Source organism: Notamacropus eugenii, chromosome 1 (genome assembly GCF_028372415.1).
Source record: "Notamacropus eugenii isolate mMacEug1 chromosome 1, mMacEug1.pri_v2, whole genome shotgun sequence".
Lineage (NCBI taxonomy): Eukaryota > Metazoa > Chordata > Mammalia > Diprotodontia > Macropodidae > Notamacropus > Notamacropus eugenii.
In genome coordinates, this window is record NC_092872.1 from 501,879,938 (window position 1) to 501,907,278 (window position 27,341).

Sequence of the window (27,341 nt, forward strand, 5' to 3'; positions counted from 1 at the left end):
ATTCTGGCTACTTACAAGTGCCTGTGGTCCCAGAAATAAAGGATAAGAAACATTAAGGTCATGGCCATGAACTTTTGATGACTTTCAAGGTATTTAGTATGATTTCACTGTTATCATTCTATATGGAATCAGGAAGGAGAAATGACATTAGAAGGATTCAAATTTTGCCTCAGGTACCTAATAGATGTATGACTCTGGAAAGTTCCTTTATTTCTGAGACCTTAGGTTCTTCACCTAGAAAATGAGGATAATGATAGCACCTACCCCAAGGCATTGTTGTGAGGATCAAATGAGATAATGTATATAAAACATTTTGTAAAACACAAAGTGCTATATAAATGTCAGTTATTATTTTAGTATTATTGTTTTCATGGTACTTTTCATGAAGTGCAGATCAAAATGATTCTGTGATGGTTGACCATCCTACTAATATTATTTTATGTTTAATGTTCAGCAAACTTTTGTGCAGGTGGATAAAATGATTGCCTTTCATAATTAAATAAGAGAATTGGGATATAAACTTATCTTTTGTAGGATCAATGGATACATCCTTGGTGTAAATAAATTTAACAGACAGGATGACATGGATGATATATATCTTATCATGTTCCTATATGATTTTTATTTCTACTTCTAGATATCTGTATTTTGAAAGCTTTTCATTCCATGAAGATTGGAGAGTATTTGCTATGGCAACATCTATTAAAAATTATACTTAAGTTGATATAGATTGGTTTTAAGGACCATTTTGGGGGACAGTATGACCTGAGATAATGTTCCAGTTTAACTTCCGTTTATTGGTTGAGTTTCAAGGATAACTCAAGACCTGTATTTGTGATATGGAGATTTGTCATCTATTAGCCCATTAGATATGTGTTTCTGATGTAGAATTTTAGTAGGGCATGTCTTAGTAGGTATTTGGGGGTTGCTAAATTTTTGCAAACTGCATTGATATGTTGTATAAGGTCCACCACTCTAGTTTTGGTGGTGATGTCCTCGTCCAAAATTCCCATTCACAAACACTTTCATTTCTATAAACTAATCTACATGACTAAGCCACTTGTTTGACACACCTTTATTGACATTTTGTTGGCTGAGTTCGTGTACCTTTTAACCGTAGAGGGACTTAGGATTTTGTTCTTGTATCTTGGCCATTTCATAGGCTCTGTCCAGAAGTACACCACTTTTGGCAACATTAAACAAATCCAATGGCGTGTACATATTATTAGCCTTTAATTTTGCTCAATAAAGTGGTGTCTGTTCCAAAAGTTTTTGTAAGTTTTTGATCTTTTATATCATATGCTCTGAGAAAGGCTATCAATCTTCTTCATCTTTTTTGAAAAGAAAATATTAATCTTTTTATATCTGCCTCAGAGTGAAAGGCATTGTGACTCATTAATGTTGTATATAAACTTTGTGAAGGCACTTTATAAATCTGTTATTGTTCATTTCACAATTTTACTATATATCAACAGTGGTATTACATAGGTGTTAACTGCTTTAATTTCCCATTGAATTTTGATTTGAAAAAATGAGTACGGTTTTAACATATTCAGCTACTTGTTTCTTCTTGTGATAATTATGTTTAATGTATCATACCTGCAAGAGATGAAGATATTTGTAAGTATCACCTTTCTCCATTGATTCAATTTGATCTGAAGATTGAAGCTCAAAGTCTGTATATTAAAGTGCATAAAGAATTTTACATTTACTTAGTCCAAATGACATTTTCATATCATTGGAAAAAGATTTCATAAGATGGAGGGCTGTTTTTTATGATTTTTCTGTGAATTCATATAGTTTGACATAATATATGTAACATATATCAATAATCAGATGTTTTTATTTGGTTTCCTCAGTGCTTTTGAAGCCAAACATTTCTATTTAGGAGAAACAATAATAGGTTTAAGAGGAGGTAGAACAATAATTGACTTAAACCTTCTCATTGAGAAAGGTCATGTGTTATATTAATTGTTCTTGATATTATTATGCTCACAGTGTGTTTTATGTAGAAAATAGTTTTCCATATAGACATCAAATATCATAGTATTCTTATCACATTTTGGTCTAGTTCACACATGTATGTAAAAGTATATGAAAAATGATAAGTATGGATCTATGTCAAAGACTGTTCAAATAAAGGTAGCATAACTGTTGCCGCAGATTCAAGCAGTTTGTTCAATAATTAATAAATTGAAAAAAGGTTGCTTTTTATACTCCTAGGACTTTTTGGCACACCCTTTTGGCTCCTTAGCCACTATATAATTTTCTTGTGTTTCTAGAAGTTGTTAGTGATATCAGCTTGGAACGTTTTGTATAAAGTACATAAACATCCCAATGCAGAGGAGTCATTGGTGTTCCAATTCTTTAATAACAGATATATGAGGCCTATGTATACCTACTATATTAAGGTTTTATTCCTTGAGAGGAGCCACTAGGTGGTGCAATAGATAGAGCACCAGGCCTGGAGTAAAGAAGATCTTAATTCAAATTTGACCTCAGACACTTTACTGTGAACCTGGGCAAGTCACTTAACCCATTTTGCCTCAGTTTCGTCATCTATAAAATGAGCTGGAGAAAGAAATGGCAAACTACTTTAGTATCTTTGCCAAGAAAACCCCAGATGGGGTTACAAAGAGTCAGATGTGAGAAATAACTGAACAACAAAAATTCCTTGAGAATTCTATCTTTCTTCCTATGGTTCTTATTGTGGCAAAATCCACTGCATATGATATTGAACACAGATCTTAAAATCTTTTTTTTATACTTTCCATCAAATATTGTGGGATGTTGTATCTGTTTTTGATTGTTATAGTAAATGATAAAGTTTTTTAATTACTCTGTTTTGGCATAATAGGTCTGCTAGTTGGATTCCAGCCATTAAACTAAAGAAGGGCTTTTGGAAAGTCCAGTCTAAATATTCCAATGTGTGTTTAAAATCATTTGTGACATCAATATTGTTTTTGTCATATTTCATTATTAGGTATAATTTCTAGAGTTTGTATTAAGTGAAGATTTTTCATGACCTCTGGTTCTTCAACTTCTCTTACTTTTTATTTGAGTAGTGCCATGATTTCACCTCTTATTTCATCTAATCTAGGCTGAGGGATGAAGTTATTTCTGATAATAGATGATCAGAATTATATTATTATATAAATTACTGATCAAAAATACATTATCTATTATATGATTTGGAGCTCAAAGTGCTGTTGGCAAAAAAGGAACATGAAGCCCTTTTTAATAACTCTTACGATTGTTGTTTTATCCCCAGATCAAAGGGAACCATCATTTTAAGTATCAAGAGTTGCAATTTCTCCTTAGGGTGAAAGCAGATAGCAAAGGAGAATTTCCTTCTATCCTTTCCAAATGGGACCAGAGGAAGCCAGCAAACTCTTCAGCTATGGAAATATAGGAGGACTGAAGAAGAAGTACCTTATGGAAGCTAGTATACTAGGAACATTAGGGGATGGAACTCCAAAGCAGTATTTTAAGATGTGTAGCATAGTCTCTAAGAAGAAACATTTGGCTATATGACCATGATTCAAAGTATTTTAGATGAACAGAAAATTGAAACCATAGGATTTCTAGGACTGAAAGGGAACTAATTCTTGAATAGGAATTCCTTCTACAGAACACTTCACAAGTTGTTATATAGCCTTTGCCTGAAGAACTCCAGTATATGTGTGTGTGTGTGTGTGTGTGTGTGTGTGTGTGTGTGTGTATGTGTATGTGTGTGTGTCCCATTTCCTGCAAGGTATCCCTTTCAACTTTTGGAGAGCTCTAATTGTTAGGAAGTTTTATCTTATATCAAACCTGTATTTGCCTCTTTGCAGATTCTGTACATCACTCTTAGTTTTTGTACTCTGAAGCTTAACACAACACATCTATATCCTATTCCATGCTACCTCCTTTTAAATACTTGAAGACACCTCATGGCCTTTCTTCTTGAGACTACACATAACTTGGTTCTCCAACCAATCCTCATATGGCATGAACTTGAAACTCTTTCCGATCTTGTCTGTCCTCCTCCAGACATTCTCCAGTTGATCAATGTCCTTCCTAAATGGGGCCAAGAAACTAATATTTGTAATATTACTAAATACTATTACTTCATGAGGAAATATGCTGTCCCAGATATCATCTGACCAAGGGAGTGTATACAGATATGACAACCTCATTTATTGAAGCTGTTTTTCTTGATTATTTTTCTTGAATGCCACATCATACTGTTGATTTGTATTGAGCTCACAGTGCAATAAAAGCCCACAATCTTCACATGAACTAGCTAAGCCTTCATTTATCACTGGTGAAATTATTTTTTAATTAGACACCAAGGCTGGACTTTTCATCCTATTAAGCTGCATCTTATTCAAATGAGCCAATGTTTTAGACTCCAAATCTTTTTGAATCCTGAATTTGTTATCAAGTGGTAAAATATACCCCTTCAAGTTTTTTACATCATTCGCAAATTTAATAACCATACCATCTTTGCATTATCCAAGGAATTAATAAAAAGCACAAAACAGCATAGGGCCAAACACAGATCCTTGGGGTGCACAACTAGATACTTTCTTCTAAGGTAACATCAAACAATTAATTACTCCTAAAGAATATTTCTTCTAAGAATATTTAGAGGCATGAACCACACATTGAGAAAACAACATAGATCTTGCCTATACTCTTGTCTTTGGGTCAGATCAAAAAGTGTAATTTATTAATAGACTGATATCATCTCAGCACTTAGAACAGGGCCAAATAGCAATTGTGTGCTTAATAAATATTTATTAAATAGAGTTCCAATTTAATTTAGTGGTACATATGAAGCCAGGACCACAGAATGTTGAAGTTGGAAGGGAACTCAGAGAAAATCTAATCCTTTTCTTTCTCCTACTCTACAGATGAGAAAGTCCAAAGAGAGGAAGTAACTTGCCCAACATCATAGACAGTTAACAAATGACAGAATCATGACTGAAATTCGGGTCTCCAGAAATCTAGTTAAGTTGTGTTTTCATTATACCTAAGGTTGGATATATTAGTTTTGTGGCATATTCCATTCAATATCTTTGCAATGATAGTCTGGGTGAAGGAATCAAAACAAAACCCATCAGATTCACATTGTTAGGTGGGGTTGCTATTCTTCTAAAGGTCAAGAGTAAAATTAATTCAAAATGACTTTAGCTCATTGGGGAAAATATGGTCCTGAAAATATAGTATGAAATTCACTACGGATATTAGAAAAACAATATACTTTGGGACCAATACCATTTTAGTTCAGAGATTCATCAGGTCTTAGCTGGATCATTACAATAGCTTCCTAATTGGTGTTCCTGCCTCAAGTCTCCTCCTATTGTAATCTACACCAAGTTGCTACAATGATTTCTTTTAAGTACAGATCTGAATATGTCATTCCTCTGCTCAGTAAACTCTAGTGGCTCACTAGTGCTTACAGAATAAAATATAAACTCCTCTGTTTAGCTTTTAAAATCTTTTACAACCTGGTTTCAAACTATCTTTTCTGCCTCATTATTCATTATACCCTCTCCTGTATTGTGCTATACAGGCAAATTGACCTCTCTATTCCTCATATACTCCAGTTTCCATGTATTTGCACTAGCCTTCTTACACATCTGGATTGTACTCCTTTCTCACTTCTATACATGTCCTGGCACATATTAAGTGCTTAATAAATGCTTGCTGACTGTTGTATTGGTTGCCTGGTAGAACCCTTTTCTTCCTTCAAGATGCAATTCAAGCATCACCTTCTACATGATGCCTTCCTGTAGATACTCACCCCCCCCCCTTGCTGATGCCCCATCTGCTTATCTTCCCTCCCAAACTGCCTTGTATCTAACTAACCTGTATTCATTTTTTCTGTATATATGTACATATGCACATGTTATCTTGCACATTAGAAAGTCAGCTTCATATGACTAGGGATCATTTCATTCTTTGTACTTGTATTGCCAGCACCTAGCACAATGCTTGACCAATTGTAGGCACTTGATAAGTACTTGTTGATTAAGTGATTAAAATAGAGAAGAACTAGGGATTTAGAATTGAACAGAAGTTAAATGAATCAGCATTATTGAGTCACTATGAAAAAAAAGATAATATGATTCCAGAATAGATTAAAAACAACATGGTTTCATACTACTTTCTTCCTATGGTACAGTACAAGGAAAAGTGGACTTTGGGTCAGCACAGTTGATTTTGAAAATGGGCTCTGTTGACTCCTGGGACTTCTGGGAGCCAAGATGGCATAGTGATCAGTAATTGCTATCGTCCTCTCCATGTTGACCTTGAAGAGCCCAGGGAAAATCTCCCCAGGAAAAATCCTGGAACGGTGGGAGCAGCAGAAGGGATAAATAGGCTCTTAACCTGTGAGACTAGGAAAATTAAGGAGGGTCCCTCTTGCTGTGGTTGAAGGGGACCAGTGCAGGATCAGAGCTGTCCCAAACAGTCCTACCTCAGCAAAGCAAGAGAAGATTCTGAGCCCCTTGGGGGGTAAAGCCTGCAACTGCTAACACCAGGACCCCAGGTGTACCTCAGCACCCCAGGGGAATTGGGAAGACAGTAGTGCAGATGGGATCACCAACTGCTGAGCTTGCATATGCTCTAGCTCAGCAGAGGAAACCTCCTCTGGCCAGATCACCCCTTCCCCACACTTAAGGCAGTTAGTTCCAGGGTAATTCCAGGGAAACTCAAAAAGACTTCACCTGGCCTCTGCTTTCCAACACGAGCCAGCTCAGCACCACATAAGTTCCAACATTTTAGCTTCTAGCTGAAAGAACCAGAGGCTACAACATACAAAGCCTCAAGTTTTAGGTGCAAGAACTGTGAGACAGAGCCCCCTGTGCCCCAGATGCAGAGATCTACTTTAAAAGCCAGGAAAAGAGTGATTGTCATGAGTAAGAAGCAAAGCAGAAAAGAAAAGACCATAGAATCTTTCTATGGGGACAAGGACCAAAACAAAAATACCACAGAGGTCATCATTGAGACTGTACTCCCATCTGAAACTTCAGAAGGGAATATGAACTTGTCTGAAGCACAAAGAGCCTTCTTGGAAGAGCTCAGGAAGGATTTTGAAAGCCAAATTAGAGAAATAGAAGAAAAACCAATTTTAAAAATATGAAAAAAGAAATCACAGAAGAATTTAAAAGGAAAATTGGACAAATGGAAAATGAAGTACAAAACCTAACTAGAGAAAATAACTCCTTAAAAGGAACAATTGTACAGATGGAAAAGGAGAGGCAAAAGTTAACTGAAGAAAACAATTTGATAAAAATTAGAATCAGGCAAGTAGAAGCTAATGAATATATGACACATCAAGAATCAGTCAAACAGAATCTAAAGAATGAAATGATAGAAGAAAATGTAAAATATCTAACTGGAAAAACAAGTGACCTGGAAAATAGATCCAGGAAAGAAAAATCTAAGGATTATTGGTCTACCAGAAAACCATGATGAAAAAGTGAGCCTGGACAATATCTTCCAAGAAATCATCAGGAAAAATTGCCCAGAAGTCCTAGATCCAGAGGGCAAAATAGTCATTGAAAGAATCTACCATTCCCCTACTGAAAGGGATCCTAAACTAAAATCACGAAGGAATATCATTGCCAAATTTCAGAACTATCAAGTGGAGGAGAAAATACTACAGGCAGTGGAAAGAAACAATTCAAACACTGAGGAGCTACAGTCAGGATCACACAGAACCTTGCACCTTCTACATTAAAAGACTGGAGGGATTGGAATATGATATTCCATAAGGCAAAGGAGCTGGGACTACAACCAAGGATCAATTACTCAGCAAAGTTGGGCATAATATTTCAGGCAAGGAGATGGACATTCAATGAAATAAGGGATTTCCATCTTTCTGATGAAAAGGCCAGAGCTCAATAGAATATTTGATCTTCAAATGCAGGTCTCAAGAGAGGCATAAAAAGGTAAATAGGGGAAAAATTTTGTTATTCAATATGGGCAAACTGTTTACATCCCTATAAGGGAAGATGATACTTGTTAATCTTGAGAATTGTATGTTTATTATGAAACATAAAAGGGATATACATAGATAGAGGGAGTGGGTATAAATTAAATGTTGTGATGAAAACAAATGTGATTTAAGGGTGCAAAGGGATTGTAATGTGAGATGTGAAAAGGAGGAGTCAGAAAAAGATAAAATTACACCACAGGAAGAGGCACAAAAATATATTACAGTAGAGGGAAAGAGGGGAAGGAGGTGGGCATTGTATGAGAGTTACTCTCTTCTGACTTGGTTCAAGGAGGGAACAACAAACTTAATTAAGTATATAAATTTAACTAGTTCTTTAGGTAGTAGGAGGGTAAGGGGGAAAGAAAAGGGAGGGGAGCCTAAAAGAGAGGGAAGGGAAAAGGGGATTAAAATGAAGGGGGAAGGGAGGGAAAGAAGGGAAGGAAGACTGAGGGAGGCAATGGTCAAAAATTAAAACTCTGTTGTGGAGGGGAAGGGAGAAAGGAGAACTTAAAGCATAAATGAGGGAAAGGGGATGGAGGGAAAGACAGAGATATTTATCATAACTGTGAATGTGAATGGGATGAACTCTTCCACAACATGGAGACAGATAGCAGAATGAATTAAAAACCATAATCCAACAATACATTGTTTACGAGAAACACATTTGGGGAGTAGAAAGACGCACATACACATAGCTCCGAACCCACAACCCATAGAACGGCTACAGGGAAGTAACTCACGGCGAATTCTGCACCCAGAGGACACGGAATATTGGAGCGAGGGAGATTTCTGTTCCGGAGCGACCTGCAAACCTCTTGCGGGGGGTCCTTCGCGCTGTGGACTGGGCACTGGGACTGGGAACAGAGGGCAGCCCTGCAGCAGCCGTGACACCATGAGGAAAAGATCCGAGCGGGCTTCAGGGACGGGATCTCCAGTGGCCACGCGGGTCCCTCCACCCACAGAGGGACCTGCAAACCTCTCACAAAAGGTCCGTCGCGCTGCAGACGCAGAGCCCAGCCCAGATCTGCTGCGGCCATGGCACTAAGAGAAACAGATCCGAGCGGGATCTCCAGCGGCCACACAAGTCCCTCCACCCACAGGTGACGGGGGTCGGTGAGAGAGTCTCTTTGGCGGGTCGAGAGGGGAGTGGAGTGCCCCCATAATTCAGGCCCCCCCGGGAGGTAGAAGCTGAGAGATGGCTGCAGACAGGGGCTCCCCAAGCAGGTGGGAGCCTGAATCCATTGTGGAAGGTCTGTGCATAAACCCCCTGAGGAAACTGAGCCTGAGAGGCGGCCCTGCCCTGACCTGAGCACCTGAACATAATCTCATACTGAATAGCAGCCCTGCCCCCGCCAAAAGCCCTAAGGCTGGAAGCAGCATTTGAATCTCAGACCCCAAACGCTGGCTGGGAGGACCAGGAGGCGAGGTGGGTGTGAGGAGAATATTCAGAGGTCAAGTCACTGGCTGGGAAAATGCCCAGAAAAGGGAAAAGAAATAAGACTATAGAAGGCTACTTTCTTGGAGAACAGGCATTTCCTCCCTTCCTTTCTGATGAGAAAGAACAATGCTTACCATCAGGCAAAGACACAGAAATCAAGGCTTCTGTGTCCCAGCCCACCCAATGGGCTCAGGCCATGGAAGAGCTCAAAAAGAATTTTGAAAATCAAGTTAGAGAGGTGGAGGAAAAACTGGGAAGAGAAATGAGAGAGATGAAAGAAAAGCATGAAAAGCAGATCAGCTCCCTGCTAAAGGAGACCCAAAAAAATGTTGAAGAAATTAACACCTTGAAAACTAGCCTAACTCAATTGGCAAAAGAGGTTCAAAAAGCCAATGAGGAGAAGAATGCTGTCCAAAGCAGAATTAGCCAAATGGAAAAGGAGATTCAAAAGCTCACTGAAGAAAACAGTTCTTTCAAAATTAGAATGGCACAGATGGAAGCTAATGACTTTTTTCAAAACCAAGAAATCACAGAACAAAGACAGAAGAATGGAAAAATGGAAGATAATGTGAAATATCTCATTGGAAAAACAACAGACCTGGAAAATAGATCCAGGAGAGACAATTTAAAAATTATGGGACTACCTGAAAGCCATGATCAAAAGAAGAGCCTAGACATCATCTTTCATGAAATTATCAAGGAAAACTGACCTGAGATTCTAGAACCAGAGGGCAAAATAAATATTCAAGGAATCCACAGAACACCGCATGAAAGAGATCCAAAAAGAGAAACTCCTAGGAACATTGTGGCCAAATTCCAGAGTTCCCAGGTCAAGGAGAAAATATTGCAAGCAGCTAGAAAGAAACAATTCAAGTATTGTGGAAATACAATCAGGATAACACAAGATCTAGCAGCCTCTACATTAAGGGATCGAAGGGCATGGAATAGGATATTCCAGAAGTCAAAGGAACTAGGACTAAAACCAAGAATAACCTACCCAGCAAAACTGAGTATAATACTTCAGGGGAAAAATTGGTCTTTCAATGAAATAGAGGATTTTCCAGTATTCTTGATGAAAATACCAGAGCTGAAAAGAAAATTTGACTTTCAAACACAAGAATGAAGAGAACCATGAAAAGGTGAACAGCAAAGAGAAGTCATAAGGGACTTACTAAAGCTGAACTGTTTACATTCCTACATGGAAAGACAATATTTGTAACTCTTGAAACATTTCAGTATCTGGGTACTGGGTGGGAGTACACACACACACATGCACACACGCACACATTCATAGAGACAGAGTGCACAGAGTGAATTGAAGAGGATGGGATCATATCTTAAAAAAAAATGAAATCAAGCAGTGAGAGAGAAATATATTGGGAGGAGAAAGGGAGAAATTGAATGGAGCAAATTATCTCTCATAAAAGAGGCAAGCAAAAGACTCATTAGTGGAGGGATAATGAAGGGAGGTGAGAGAAAAACATGAAGTCTACTCTCATCACATTCCACTAAAGGAAAGAATAAAATGCACACTCATTTTGGTAGGAAAACCTATCTCACAATACAGGAAAGTGGGGGATAAGGGGACAAGCAGGGTGGGGGGGATGATAGAAGGGAGGGCAAGGGGAGGAGAGGCAATTCGAGGTCGACACTCATGGGGAGGGATAGGATCAAAAGAGAATAGAAGTAATGGGGGACAGGATAGGATGGAGGGAAATATAGTTAGTCCTATACAACACAACTATTATGGAAGTCATTTGCAAAACTACACAGATTTGGCCTATATTGAATTGCTTGCCTTCCAAAGGGAAGGGGTGGAGAGAGAGGGAGGTAAAGAAGTTGGAACTCAAAGTGTTAGGATCAACTGTCGAGTAATGTTCTTGCCACTAGGAAATAAGAAATACAGGTAAAGGGGTATAGAAAGCTATCTGGCCCTACAGGACAAAAGAGAAGACGGAGACAAGGGCAGAGAGGGATGATAGAAGAGAGAGCAGATTGGTCATAGGGGTAATTAGAATGCTTGGTGTTTGGCAGGGGAAGGGGATAAAAGGGGAGAAAATTTGTAACCCAAAATTTTGTGAAAATGAATGTTAAAAATTAAATAAATAAATTTAATTTAAAAAAAAGAAAAAAAAAGAAACACATTTGAAATGGGGGCATACACACAGGGTAAATGTAAAAAGTTAGAGCAAAATATACTGTGCTTCAACTGATGTAAAAGAAGCAGGGGTAGGAATCCTAATCTCAGACAAAGCAAAAGCACAAATAGATCTAATCAAAAGAAATAAGGAAAGAAACTATATCCCACTAAAAGACACCATAAGCAATGAATCATTACTAAACATATATGCTCCAAGTGGTATAGCATCCAAATTCTTATAGAAGTTAAAGGAGTTACAGGAAGCAACAGACATAGTGGAAGATCGCCACCTCCCCCTCTCTGAACTTGATAAATCTAACCTCAAAATAAGCAAGAAAGAAGTTAAAGAGGTGAGTAAAACTCTGGATAAGGTAGATATGATAGATCTCTGGAGAAAACTGAATGGGAAATAGAAAGAAATGTACCTTTTTCTTAGTGGTACATGGCACAGAAACAAAAACTGACCATGTACTAGGCCATAAAAACCTCACAATCCAGTGCAGAAAGGCAGAGATAGTTAATGAATCCTTCTCAGATCATAACGCAATAAAAATTATATGTAATCAAAGGCCATGGAAATATAAAGCAAAGACCAATTGGAAACTAAACAATCTAATCCTAAAGAATGAGTGGGTTAAACAACAAATTACAGAAACAATCAACATCTTCATTCAAGAGAAAGACAATAATGAGACAACCTACCAAATCTTATGGGATACTGCAAAAAGAAGTTCTTAGGGAAAGTTTTATATCTTTGCATGCCTACATGAATAAAACGGAGAGAGGAGATCAGTGAATTGAGCATTAAGCTGAAAAAGCTAGAAAAAAGAACAAATTGAAAATCCCCAAGTAAGTACCAAATTAGAAATAATGAAAACCAAAGGAGAGATTAATAAAATTGAAATTAAGAAAGCTATTGAATTGATAGATAAAAACCAGAGTTGGTTTTATGAAAAAACAATAAAATTGATAAACCTTTGGTCAATTTGATTTAAAAAAAGAAAGAAGAAAACCAGATTATCAATATCAAAAATGAAAAGGGTGAACTAACCTCCAATGAGGAGGAAATTAAAACAATAACTAGAAATTACTTTGCCCAACTTTATGCCCAGAAATTTGACAATCTAAATGAGATGCATGAGTATTTTAAAAAATATAAATTACCCAGATTAACAGAAGAGGAAGTTGAATACTTAAATAATCCCATCTTAGAAAAAGAAATTGAACAAGCCATCAATGAACTCCCTAGGAAAAAATCTCCAGGACCAGATGGATTTACAAGTGAATTTTATCAAATATTTAAAGAACAGTTAATTCCAACACTATGCAGGCTATTTGGGAAAACTGGGAAAGAAGGAGTCCTCCCAAATTCTTTTTATGGTTCTGATACCTAAATCAGGAAGAGCCAAAAAAGAGAAAGAAAATTATAGACCAATTTCTCTAATGAATATAGATACAAAAATTTTAAATAAGATATTAGCAAAAAAAATACAGCAACTTATCATGAGAATAATACATTATGATCAGGTAGGATTTATAATAGGAATTCAGGACTGGTTCAATGTTAGAAAAACTATTAGCATTATTGATCATATCAACAATAAAACTAACATAAACCACATGATTATCTCAATGAATGCAGAAAAAGCTTTTGACAAAATACAACCCCCATTCCTATTGAAAACACTGGAAAGTATAGGAGTAAATGGAACTTTCCATAAAATAATAAGCAGCATCTACCTAAAACCATCAGCAAGCAGTATATGCAATGGGGATAAGCTAGATGCATTTCTGATTAAGATCAGGGATGAAACAAGGATGTCAATTATCACCATTGTTATTCAATATAATATTAGAGATTCTAGCTGTGGCAATAAGAGAAGAAAAAGAAATCGAAGGAATTAGAATAGGCAAAGAAGAAACTAAGTTATCACTCTTTGCAGATGATATGATGATATACTGAGAGAATCCCAGAGAATCAGGTAAAAAACTACTTGAAATCATAAACAACTTTGGCAAAGTTGCAGGTCACAAAATAAACCTAGATAAATCATCTGCATTTCTATATATTACTAACAAAGCCCAACAGCAAGAGATAGAAAGAGAAATCTCATTTAAACCTATGGTATACACTATAAAATATCTGGCAGTCTACCTGACAAAACAAACCCAGGGACTATATGAATAATTACAAAACACTTTTCAGCCAAATAAAGTCATATCTAAGTAAATGGACAAACATCAGTTGCTTATGGGTAGCCTGAGCTAATATAATAAAAATGACAATTCTGCCTAAATTAATTTACTTTTTCATGCCATACCAATCAACCTACCAGATAATTATTTTCTAGAGCTAGAAAAAATAATATCAAAATTCATCTGAAATAACAAAAGGTCCAGAATATCAAGGAAACTAATAAAAAGAAATGCTAGGGAAGGTGGCCTAGCCCTACCACACCTCAAATTGTATTATAAAGTAGCAATCATCAAAACCACTTGGTACTGGCTAAGAAACAGAGGAGTAGACCAGTGGAATAGGTTAGATACACAAGACACAGTAGTCGATGTATATAGCAATCTACTGTTTGATAAACCCCAGGATCCCAGCTTCTGGGATAAGAACTCACCATTTGACAAAAATGGCTGAGAAAACTAGATAACAGTGTGATGGAAAGTGGGCATGGACCAATGCCTGACATAGCACACAAGAATAAAGTCCAAATGGATACATGATCTAGGCATAAAGATTGACACTATAAACAAATTAGGGGAGCAAGGAATAGTGTATTTGTCAGATTTATGGAGAATGGAAAAATTTATGACCAAACAAGAGATAGAGAATGTTATGAAGTGCAAAATGGATATTTTTATTACATTCAATTGAAAAATTTTTGCACAAACAAACCGAATGCAACCAAGATTAGAAGGGAAGCAGAAAACTGGGAATTTTTGCAATTAGCGCCTGTGACAAAGGTCTCATTTCTAAAGTATATAGAGAACTGAGTCAAATGTACCAGAATGTAAGTCATTCCCCAATTGATAAATAGTCAAAGGATATGAACAGGGAGTTTTCAGAGGAAGAAATTAAAGCTACCTATAATCATATGAAAAAGTGCTCTAAATCACTATTGATTAGAGAGATACAAATCAAAACAACTTTGAGGTACCACATCACACCTAGCAGATTGACTAACATGACAAAACAGGAAGATGATAAATGTTGGAGAAGATGTGGGAGAGTTGGAACATTAATTCATCGTTGGTGGAGCTGTGAGCTGATCCAACCATTCTGGAGAGCAATTTGGAACTATGCCCAAAGGGCTACAAAAATGTGCATACACTTTGACCCAGCAATATTGCTTCTGGGATTTTATCCCAAAGAGACCATAGAAATGGGAAAGGTTCCCACATGTACAAAAATGTTTATAGCAGCTCTCTTTGTAGTGGCCAAAATCTGGAAATCAAAGGGATGCCCATCAATTGGGGAATGTCTAAACAAGTTGTGGTATCTGAATATAATGGAATACTATTGTGCTATGAAAAATGATGAACAGGAAGACTTCAGAGAGGCCTGGAAAGAGTTATATGAGCTGATGCTGAGTGAAAGGAACAGAACCAGGAGAACTTTGTACACAGCAACATCCACAATGTACAAGGAATTTTTCTGGTAGACTTGGTACTTCATTGCAATGCAAGGACTTAAAAAAGTTCCATTGGACTCTTGAGGCAAAATGTCTTTCACATCCAGAGAAACAACTATGGAATTGGATTGTAGATTGAAGCAGACCATTTTCTTTTATATTATGTTTTGTTTTGTTTTATGATTTCTCTAATTCATTTTAATTCTTCTATGCAACATGAATTTCATGGGAATATATGTGTAGAACCCATCTAAGATTGTATGCTGTGTCAGGGAGAGAATAGGGAGGGAGAGGGGATCAAGGGGAAGGGAAGGGAAAAAAATCTAAGATATGTGGAAGTGCTTTTCGAACACTGAAAACAAATAAAATAATTCAATTTAAAAAATGGGCTCTTTTAGTAGCTGTATGACCAAATACAAGTCAAGTAATGACTTGGAGCCTTAGTTTCTTCATCTGTAATATGGTGATAATCAGTTAACTAGCATTTTTTATACATCTACTATGTTTCAAGCATTGTGTTAAGCATTGAGAATACCAAGAAAGGCAAAAATAAAGAGATCATTCTCTAATGATTCTTTGTAGCATTTATCTCTAAGGATTGTTGTGAAGAAAATAATCTATATATCTCAATAAGTTGTAGAAATGAGAAAAATTGTTATTTTTAACCTTATTATGATACCCATTTTGATTATTCTGGGATTCATATCCAGTCTGAGTCTTTTTTCTTGAACTCCATTGCAACATTGACTTCTGTTTATTGGGCATCTTGGATTGAATGTCATAAAGGTAAAGTTCTCTAAAAGAGATTATATTTCCCCCATAATCTATGATTATTCCTAATTTCTCTATTTCTGGCATCTTGGTTCACAGTCATTCATGACTCTACACTTTCCTTAATTGAACGTTGTCAGTTGGCAACTGTTGCTGATTCTCCCTCCACTTCATCCTTCACCTCTGTCTCATTCTATCCACTTCCACAGCCATCACCCTAGTTCAGGCCCTCGTTGTCTCTCATCCAGACTATTATACTTGTCTCACAATTGTCCAAGTTTTCTTCCTTCTCTGATTCATCCTTTAACTAATTACTGAAGTTATTTTCCCAAAGCACTGACCACGCCACTTTTTTGTTCAGGAAGCTCCATTTGTTTCCAATACCTCTAGGATCAACTATACATTCCCCTTTTATTTTGTACTGATAGCTCTTCAGAATCTGGCTCCAGCCTACCTTTCCAGAATTATTAGATATTACTGTCTTTAATTCTATCCAATTGGCAATATGCTTTCTTGGTTGGGTGTACGTAGACTAGAAAGAAATATTTCCCTTCTTGTAGACCTTTGTTAGCCTCTTATTTTCCACACTTTATAAAGACTATGGAGGGGGACTGGAAAGAATTCACAGCAACTTAGATTCATAGAATAATAACAATTCACTTTTTTGTTACTTTAAAAACCACTTTCCATATAAGAATTCCATGAAGTTGAGATCATAACTAGGATTATTTATTCCCATTTTACATGCAAGAAAAAGGATGCTCAGAGTTTGAGCATCTTGTCTGAGGAACTTGAGTACTACACATAGGGAATAGAAATGATTGGCAATAATTCTAAAAGGGATGAAAATTTCCTGAAGTTAGTTACTGGAGACCTGAAAAAGAAAGCTATCTTTAGCATTGTTGAAAGGTTCAAGAGCAGAAACAAATAAGATTTTATTCATGGAAATGACGTAAAGAAGATGCAGTTACCATCTGCTTTGCTGCCATACCCACAGTCCTACTGGATCTTTCCATTTGACTTGCAGCTAAAACCTCCTAAATATGTTATCTCCTTTTAAGAAAAATAATGATGAAGAGGATGATAGCATCTCTCTAGTGCTTTAAGATTTCAATGGGTTTTACATATATTATTTCACTTACTCCTCACAACACCTCTGTGAATTATTATACCCACTTTACAGTTTAGGACATTGAGGCTCACAGAACCACATAGCTAACAAATGTCTGAAACACGATTCAAATTAGGTCTTCCTGCTTCCCAGTCCAACACTCCATCCATTGTGCCCCCTTTTTGTTGTTCTTTGTCCTTCATTTTTGAAAAGGACCAATGACATCATGGAGTGATGATTTGACTCATGCATGGATTGGATTTAAGTGAGGCATATAGTTGCACAAAGTCATCAGCCTTACTCTCTCTTCCCAAGTCACTGAAGTCCTGCACTGCATAGTGCCTGCTTCGGCCACCTTTATGACTGTTGTTCTCATCTACCCATTCCACCTGGGGAAGTCTTCACATGTTTGGGGTAGATACCCCTCCCCACAACTCAATGATTGGTTTGAAGCCCATTGGTTACCCTCAACATGGTTTAATCCATCTGGCTGAAATGGTTTACCAGTTTGTGACCATTGTGAATACCACAACTTCTTGAAGGCACAGGTGAGAGTTGAGTGCCAGGCAGACACCAAAAGTCGATGAGCAGCCCTGAGAAGGACTTAGCAAGCCCTCCCACCTGACATGCTAGTCCTTCTTAAATTTTCCCATCTGCATTCTCACTAGTCAGCACAGTGCTTTCCCCATAGTAAGTGGTTACCAATGTATTTATTTATTTTTGTTCAATCATTTAAGCTGAATCTTACTTTCATCATCTCCAAGGTAGGGGTAAACAGTATTTGTACTACCAACAGGAATGGTATGGTATAGTAGATAGAGAGTTGGCCTTGAACTCAGGAAGACCTGAATTCAAATCCTGCCTCTGACATTTAATATTTGTGTGATCCTGGGCAAGTCAAATAATTTTTCTAAGTCTCAGTTTCCTCAGATGTAAAATGGGAATATTAACACCAATGGTACTTGTCTCACAGGATTGTTGTTAGGCTCAAGCAAAACAGTGCAGGTAAAACACTTTGTAAACTTTAAAGTAATCTAAAACTGCTAGTTAGTATCTGCCTTGTGTTGTGGGAGAAGTAATAAAAAACGGGAGTTAGTATCTACCTCATAGCAAACATATGTATTATATAAGTATTGGTTTAAATATTGTTATTTAAGTATAAATAAATTATAATAAAAGGATCAAAGGTTTAGAAAGAAGAACCATTGATATCAAGTTCAGTTTTATTTTACAGTTGAGGAAACTGAGGCACAGAGAAGTAAAGTGACTTGACCAAATTCATACAGATAGTATGAGTCAGAGCCCTCTAATTCTAAACCCACTTCTTTAGCATGCTAAGAGACATCTCAAACTGGATGTCCCATAGATTTAAGATATGTGTAAAATTGAAATTTATTTCCCCTCCCCAAACCCTCTCCTCTTCCTAAATTCCCTATTACTGTGGAATGTGTCATCCTCCTCCTGGTCACCCAGACTCATAATCTAGGTGTCATCCTTAACTCCTCCCTCTCTAGTATCACTCCGTTCTAAATCCAATCAGTTATCAAGTCTTATCATTTCTACCTTCATAGCATCTCTTCTGTACATCCCTTTCTTTCCTCTGCTACAACCACCACTCTGAAACAAGCCTTCATCACCTCATGTCTGCTCTATGACAATAGCCTTTTGGTCAGTTTCCTTGCATAAAGTCTATCCCCGCTCCAATCCGTCCTCCACTCAGCTACCAAACTGATCTTTCTAACTATGTCACCCTCCTGCTGAATAAACTCCAGAGCCTCTCTATTACCTCCAGGTTAAAATATATATTTTTTTGCTTTTTACTTTTAAAGTCCTTCATAATCTGGCCCCTTCCTACCTTTCCAGCTTTGGGATGCACTGCCCTCTATTACTCTGCAATCTAGTGACACTGGTTCCTCTCATACAACACTCCATCTTTTGACTAAGCATTTTCACTGGCTGTTCTCACTGCCTGGAATACTCTCCATCCTCTTCTCACCCTCCAAACGTCCCTGGCTTCCTTCAGGCCTCAGTTGAAGTTCCACCTTCTGCAAGAAGTCTTTCCTGATTCATCTTAATATCATTTCTTTCCTCCAATATTTTCACTAATTTATGCTACAAATACCTTGTTTGTCCATGTTGTCTCCCTCATTAGATGGTAAGCTTCTCGAGATCAGAGAATGGTTATTGTTGTTTTTTTTGCATTTTTTGTATCCTCAAAGCTTGGCACTATGCCTAGTACATGGTAAGTACTTAATAAATGCTAGTTAACTGAATAATTGACTTTTGCAATATCAGAGACCCTCTAGGGGACTCTTACTGTCTTTGTTTCTTATCATGGAGAACACTCAAACTACCCCAGAGGCCAACTGAACCCTACAAACTATTGTTTTCACTTTTTAAAATAAGTTACTTCAACTTCTTTTCTGTTTTCTATCTTATTACTTGTGAAAAAACAAATCCATTTGTAGGACACATAAACTAGGCTTCTTTGTTGGCAAGTATAATTGACAAGTTTGACAACTTCCTGGAAGAAGATTCTATCCTTGAAACAACAATTTATCCATTTGTAATAAAATTCTCTCTCCTACCTTCGAGCTATTTCTCTGAGACAAGGAATAATGAGCCCTGAACTATCTTTGATTCAGTTTCCTTATTTTTTATATGACTTGACAATATTTTCTTTCTTCAAAAATGTACTAACTCATGGCCAATGTGAGTTTATAAGTTAAAACTCAATTTTTTTTTTTTATGTTAAGGGTTTTTTCTCTCTTTTTTTCTCCCAAAGGCTTTTTATGTTAATAGTTCAATAATCTGCTCACAGATCACAGGATCTCGGAGTTTAAAGAAACTTTAAAAGTAATCTGATCCCAACTGTACCCAAACAATAATTACCTCTTGGAAATTTCCCAACAAGTGATCATCCAGCCAGGAAAACTTTATCTTAAGATTCCTCCTAGGTTGCTCTGATTTTAGTCAAAAAGTAGGTGTATGTTCCTTTGGATCCCCTTGAATTATCCAGCCTTGGGTTTACATTTCTTGACTTGTTTATAGGTCAATCTGACCACAAAATATCTCAACCTTGTGTTCCTCTCACAGACTAAAAGAAAAAAAAAAACCTCTGAGATGGGTTAATGTAGTTGTATAATTAGTTAAAAACTGAAGATTTTGTATTTATAATACCCCAGCTAAATCTACCTTTACTTGTGATCAATTTAAAGCTTTGTGTGTGTAAATAGTAAAAGGTTTTATTTGTTAATAGAAGCTAAATATAAATTCCAAGTATAGTTGCCCTGGAAATTGGTATTCAGGGGTTCTTAACCTGGTGTCTGTGATCTTGCTTTTTAAAATAATATTTGGTAACTGCATTTCAATATAATTGGTTTCCTTATGATCCTGTGTGGTTTATTTTATTTTATGCATTTAAAAACACTATACTGAGAAGCTAATTGCCTAACAAAAGAAGACCACATGTAACAGACAGCATATTCAACTTCTGTTTTAATAGTCCCCCTACCCTGCCCCCCAGTTCTCTATAGAGAAGATGTACCATCATCTATTATCTGTGACAATTAGCCAGTGCAGTTAATCTGAGTATAGCTTTTTTTCTGTTGCTTCCTTTTATGTATATTATTGACATCAGTATAAATTCTACCTCCTATCTTACTTCCTCTGTATCAGTTCATATACATCTTCACATGCTTCTCTGAATTCCTCATATTCATTATTTCTGACCATATAATACCATCCTATTGTATTCCTATGCTACAATTTGGTTAGCCACTCCCTCTCAATGAATATCCACTTGCCAATATTTTTACTACCACAAAAATGTTGCTATTTGTCTGCTAAACAATATCCCATAACAAGCTGGAAATGTGTTCTGGGGAGCAATAAGAGGACCTCACAACATATCGTACACACATGGGCACCAGCTGAGATTGTCACACAGTTCATTAAATAAACAAGAATACCAGCTAATTAATGAATTAGTTGGGGGATTAGAAAGAATGTGGAGGGGAAAAGGGAGAGGGAGACAGTGAGCTAATGTAATGGAGGAAATGAAGAGAAGCAAAGAGGAAATCTCTATAAACTTTCCATCTACTAAACTAAAGGAAATATACCATACTGTGCTGTACTATAATGTATTAAATGCAACCTTTTTTCTTGTTTATATAATGTGAAATGTGAAAAGCTGACATCCAAGTGAATTATGAAGGGAAACAGTAAACATTAAATGATCTGTGGATATTATGCAAAAGATGGGGACAGGGGAAACAAAATCTATTATTCATTAAAGGTGCCAAGTAGGAAGATTACAGCAAATTTGTGCTAGACCACAATAGCGAAACTATCAAACCACAGTAAGGAAGGTTACAGGTTTCTTACATGCCTCCCCCCACGCAATCACCACCCCCACACCCACCCCATCCTTTCAACAGCAAATTCTTGGCACTATATGGTTTTATGAACTCCTCTCTTTCCATTGTTTCTGACATGCAATGTTTCTTGATAAATTTCATTCCTCAACTTTTGAGTTGCTGCCACCACTGCATTGTTTGTATCTGTCCTGAAGCTGTTGTGGCTGACTAGCTCAGATGTAGAGAAAAAATACAGATTCCTTGTCCCCTCCTTTAGCAAGGAAGAGTTCTTTTTACTTCCCTCTTCTCTGCATTGTGTTTCCCTTCAAAGCAGTATCGTAGAGAACGAATCCTATTCCTATACCGTAGAAAGGAATCTTATTCCTAACCTATTGCATCATGGACATACATGCATTTCCCAGGATTCTCTTCTTGGGTATAAAGTTATTTCTTCCAGGCCCTAATGATCTTGCCCAGGGAAAAGTATGGGCATATCCACAGACATATCCAGACCATTTGTGCTCAGCATTTAAGTACATACATAATTTAAGAAATAGATTAATGATAGCAATTATTAACAATAAAAGTATAATTATTGTCATGATGATGATCTGTGCTAAAGCCCTAGTCTTTCATAATGGAAGAGAACCTGGGGTTCCAAAAGCTGTGCTAGAGATTAAGCTCTGGTAAATCCTGTAACAGGCCAGCCTAGTGAAGTTATTTTCTTAAAACATAATAATAGCCAGCAGTGATATAGTGCTTTCAGGTTTACAATGTACTTTACAAATGTTAATTCATTTGATCATCAAAACAACCCTACAAGGCAGGTGCTATTTATAGATTTATAGATAAGTTAATTAAGGCATAGAGAAGTTAAGTGAAATTGCCCAGGTTCACATAGCTAGTCACAAATCTGAGGCAGGATTTGAACATAGGTCTCTCTGAATCCAAGTCCAGGGTGCTATTGACTGAACCACTTAGCTATCTGTAATTTATAATAATTAATAACTTTATTATTATCTCTGTCATGCAATTTCCCAATGCACACATACCAACACCATCCCACCTCCCTTTCCCAAAGAAATTTTAGTGTGGGTCTAACCATGTCTTTCCCCTGGTTCAAAAAATTCTAATGGATTCTCATTACCTCCAAGATCCAATATAAAGTCCTCTGTTCAACATATATGGCTCTTCATAGCCTTCCCAGACATCTCATTCTCTGTGCTCTATTTCAACAATAGTGACCCACTTCCTACTCTATACAAGACCATCCATCTCCCGCTTCTATGCCTTGGCATTGGTTATCCTTCCTGCCTGAAATACTCTGTCTTCTTCCTTCCCCTTCTTGATTTCTTTCAAATCTTAAGTCAAATAACACCTTCTATAGGAGGCTTTGCCAGGACCCCAGGCATTAAATGGCCTCCCCATTTAGGGTTAGTTTCCTTTTACTCTCTATGTATTTTGCATATATCTATTTATTTACATGTTATCTCTCTCAGTAGAATGTAAGCTTGTTGAGAGGTTGGACTGTTCTTGTGATTTTGCCTTCTTTGTATGTCCAATTCTTAGCATACTAGTACATAGTACTTAATAAATGTTTGTTTGGTTGATTGCCAGGCAGAGCTACAGATAGGGAATAGGACCTGGAGTCAGGAAAGAACTGAGAAACTTATCTCAGATACTTACCAGCCCTGTGTCCCTGGGTAAGTCCCTGAACCTCTGTCTGACTGTTTCCTCATCTGTGAAATGAGTATAATAGCACCTACCTCCCAGAGCTGTTGTATCAAATGAGAAAATATTTGTACAATGCTTTGGAAACTTTAAAGATCTACATAAATGCAAGCCATCATCATCATCATCATCATTATTATAGGTCAGCAAAATTAAAAATGAAGAATAAGATCATAGTTTTGAAGGTGGAAGGAAGTAGATACCCATCCCAGATAGCATCCTTGTTTTATAAATGAGGAAGCCAAGGCATTGAGAAGTTAAGTGACTTTTTCAAAGTCACACAGCTAGGAAGTATCTGCGGCATAATTTCAAGACAAATCTTCCTGGGTTCATGTCCGGTGCCCTATCTCCCTGGCCCTGATGCCTCCCCCAGAAGTTCCTCACCACCATATTTGCCTCTAGGTAATCATTCTTTCAACTATGGCAACTCCTGGAATGCTGCGCTATGGTTTAAAGGAATTACAGTCTGTTTCAGTGGAAAGAGTATTCACACCTATGAGATCACAGAATTAGTAATTAGAACTATGTTTATAGAAGATACTGTAAAACAAGATTTAACTATCCACAGGGCAGTTCCCAGAACGGAGATGGTTAACATCCCAGACAGTACTGCAGGGACTTCAGAAGTCACTTAATCTAACCATCTCATTTCACAGTTAAGGAAACTGAAGTAGAGAAAAGCTAAGTGATTTGCCCAAGACTATATAGGTAGTATTTGTTGGAGACAAGATTTGAACCAGTCATCCTTTCCAGTACAGTAATGAAAATGAGAGCATGATACATTTCCCAGCTGTCATCCATATTCCCTATTTACCCAGGAATGCTCTTGAGAAGTTAGCCTTCACTGCCTGTCTCTCCCCTTCCTTCTCACATTCAGGCAGCAGTAAATATCCCAGTTTCACTGAATGCATGAAGCCTAGCTCTGCACTCACTTTCTAGACTTTTCCTTTTAAGCAATGTAATGTATCCAAATGAGCAAGACTCCAAGAGGAAAGGCAGATCTCTCTTGTCCATGACAAATAAAGGTTGAGTAGGCATCCCAGGCCCAATGTTGCCCTACTGATTAATGACTCACTGGCTGGGGCCCAGACTACAACCTCGGGGGAATATGAGGTTTCTCTGCTATAGAATGAGAGCTGAGATCTGTATCCAAGTAAAGAAACTCATGATAACATAATGTCAAAAGAAAACCAGGGCCTACAAGACAGGGGGTGAACGTTAAAGAGTCATTTCTTTAAGGATCCTATAATGAAGATGTATAGGGAGTAGGATGGATAGCTGTTGAGTAGGCTGCTCCAGTTCAGCTGCAAGCAGTTAATTAATAATGCTGTGGAACAAATGGAATCTGGGTTTTGGAAGCATTATTTGGAGCACATCAGAAGCAGAGTTGGCTCTTTCTATGAGGCTGTGAATTTTCTAACAAAGTCTAATGTTCCAAGTCCTTGGGGTTTCCAAGAGGAAAACACTGCATGATAGGCAGGCTCCAGAATTAAAACCCTGAATCCATGGCACCAAGGCCAAAAGCTGCTAACTAGTGAGTAGAAGAGGAAGCTTGTCTTACATGCATAGAATACAAAGAATACAAAGAATTAGCACCATCTACAAGGTCTTGGTGTTGTCCCCCCAGGGCCAGTTGTGTTGCCAGCCAAGGAATTTCCTTCTCCTGAAGACAGTTTCTATAAATCTTACAGTGTTATAGGAATATCAATGTTGGTTATTGTTATCCTTTCGTCAGTGATTTCAAAACAGCATCCTCACTTGGAATGTTGTTGTTCAGTCCTTTCAGTCATGTCTAACTCTTCATGACCCCATTTGGGGTTTTTGGAGTTGTTTGCCATTTCTTTCTCATTTTACAGATGAAGAACTACTACAGAGAGGGTTAAGTGACTTGTCCAGGGTCACAGAGCTAGGAAGTGTCTGAGGCCAGATTTGAACTCAGGAATCTGAATCTTCCTGACTTTAGGCCTGGCACTTGCCAGGCGTGGTGCCACCGAGCTGCTCTCACTTGGAATACCCAGTTGGATTATTAAACATTTTTTGGTCTGCCCCTGTGATTTCCCTGGATCAGGGAATTTCTAATGTGGATCAGTAAATTATCAAAAAGTTATATATAACTGGCACAGGACTGCTCAGCATGGCACGTCCACATCAGAGAAGGTGCTGTGCTTAATGAGCAAAGCAGAATTGAAACAGCTTAAAGGAAATGCAAGATATGCAAATTTAGAGTATCCCACCCCAAATGTTCACACGGATTATTTGTGCCTGACCTGTGGCAGAGCATTTTGAACTTGTATGGGTCTGATCAGTCACAGTCACACACATTAAAACTTGACTCTAGCAATAGTGGTGTCATTTTGACCCACTTCGAGAATGAAGAACAACAACCAACCAAGTACAAAATGAGACATTTAAAAGTTTAGGTAAAGCTATAACTTACAGATTGTTGTCTAAGGACATCTGACAAGTTATATGATTTGCCTACAGTTACAGAGCTTGAATCTTCCTTATTCCAAAGCTCTGGGATCAGTAGACAGGGACAAATAAAAGTACTACAATGTTGTGTCATGGATTGTAAATGCCCATCCTGGACTGACTACCAGAAGTGGAGAACTTTAGACCTAGAAGGGATCTTGAAGGTCACCTAGAACAACTGTTTTGTTTTGGTCTAGTATTTGATTTCTTTTTTATTATGAATTTAATAATCAACAAACACAAAATTAAATATATAAAGAAAAAGAATTATACATGAAACTGAACTCCTACTATAGTTTTTCCCTCACAGTCCTTTACTTTCTTGTTCAAAATAAATTTTACTGACATCTTTTACCTTTTCATAACCTAAATTTTCTCCTCCTCCTCCTACTCTTCCTCCCCCGCCTCCTCCTCTTTATATCCTTTTTCCTCCCAGAGTCATCCTTCATAATAAATAACTTAAAAAAAGAAAAAAGAATGAAAAAAAATCAGCAAAACAGATCAACACATAAAAAATTATACTATATATGAAATATTCCAAACTCATAAGATTTTGTCAAAAGGACATTTAATTTAATCCAATCTCTTTAGTTTACAAATGAGGAAGCTGAGGGACAGAGCGAGGAATGATTTGTCTAAGGTCAGACATACATAAGGGACAGAGCTGGACCTAGAATTCTGGTTCTTGACTCTAAGTCACATGTTCTTGTCACTACAACACACTGTGCTGTTTTGCAAGGTGAAAGCTAAACCATCAGAGATAATTAGAGTATTGATTGGAGAGGAAAGGGAGTTGGGGTGGGGTGGGGAGATTTCTAATGGGAATGAGCAGGAAAGAAGAGGAGCAGGGCTCCTCTGCAGTGGGAGGTGCCAGACCAAGAGGCATCTCTGAACAATTAGCTTCTTGTCTGTGACCCAGCTGAAGATGTGACCTTTGAAGTCTTTGCCAGACATGGAATCAGGGGCTTTACCAGAAGTTTGTGTGGTGGCCTCAGTTCAGCTAGTACAACATGTTCTATGAACTACACCATGCTCAACACAGGGAATGATCTTTTAATGATCTCGTTTCAGCTCTGCAGAAAAATGTTATGGACTCTCCAGAGGTGTTCTTGTAGTCACGTCAATCACCTTTTTGGGTTGAGACCCCCTAGGATGTGGTCTTGAAGCCAAACTCTGACTTCTTTATTTCTTGCATTTTGTTTTATCCAGTGTTGGCTGTCATGTGGACCCCTTTCTTTTTTTTTTTTTAAAGAAGAAAATGATGCTTGCCCTTACAGTACATTTGCTACCATCATTGTTACCATTCAGGAGCAGTCCCCATTCCTGGATTTATGCAGCCATGCATCCAGAGAGCTCAACAAAGGAAGATAACTCCCTCAGGCTGTGAACCTCTCGCTTGCAAAATAAATAAATCAGTTTTAAATTGGGACTTCAAAAGTAGAAAACAGCTATCCTCTCCCGGCTCCCCACCTCCCAGTATCACGGTAGGTAGGGGACTTCTCTGACGAGGGACATAATGGATAAAAGAACACACCACCCCAGGTGACCCCACACACTGCTGGCCCAGTATAGATTAATGAACAGCAGGAAGGGAACCGGCAATCATTAAGAAAAGGTTAAAATGCTCTCGCTGTGTAAGGAGGCTGCCACAAAAGAACACAGGGAGGGTGGGGAATGGGCGCACACGCA

The 27,341-nt window shown here is 37.6% G+C and overlaps 1 protein-coding gene and 1 long non-coding RNA gene across 2 annotated transcripts in view; one reads left to right on the forward strand and one right to left on the reverse strand.

Moving 5' to 3' along the window:
* LOC140519886 (uncharacterized) lies at nt 1-27,130 on the forward strand. Its single transcript, XR_011972315.1, has 3 exons — nt 1-89; nt 4,899-4,994; nt 26,862-27,130. It is a non-coding gene; the product is annotated as an uncharacterized lncRNA (long non-coding RNA).
* CDH4 (cadherin 4) overlaps nt 1-27,341 on the reverse strand; it is a 1,168,514-nt gene that overhangs the window by 352,221 nt on the left and 788,952 nt on the right. The window lies entirely within an intron of this gene.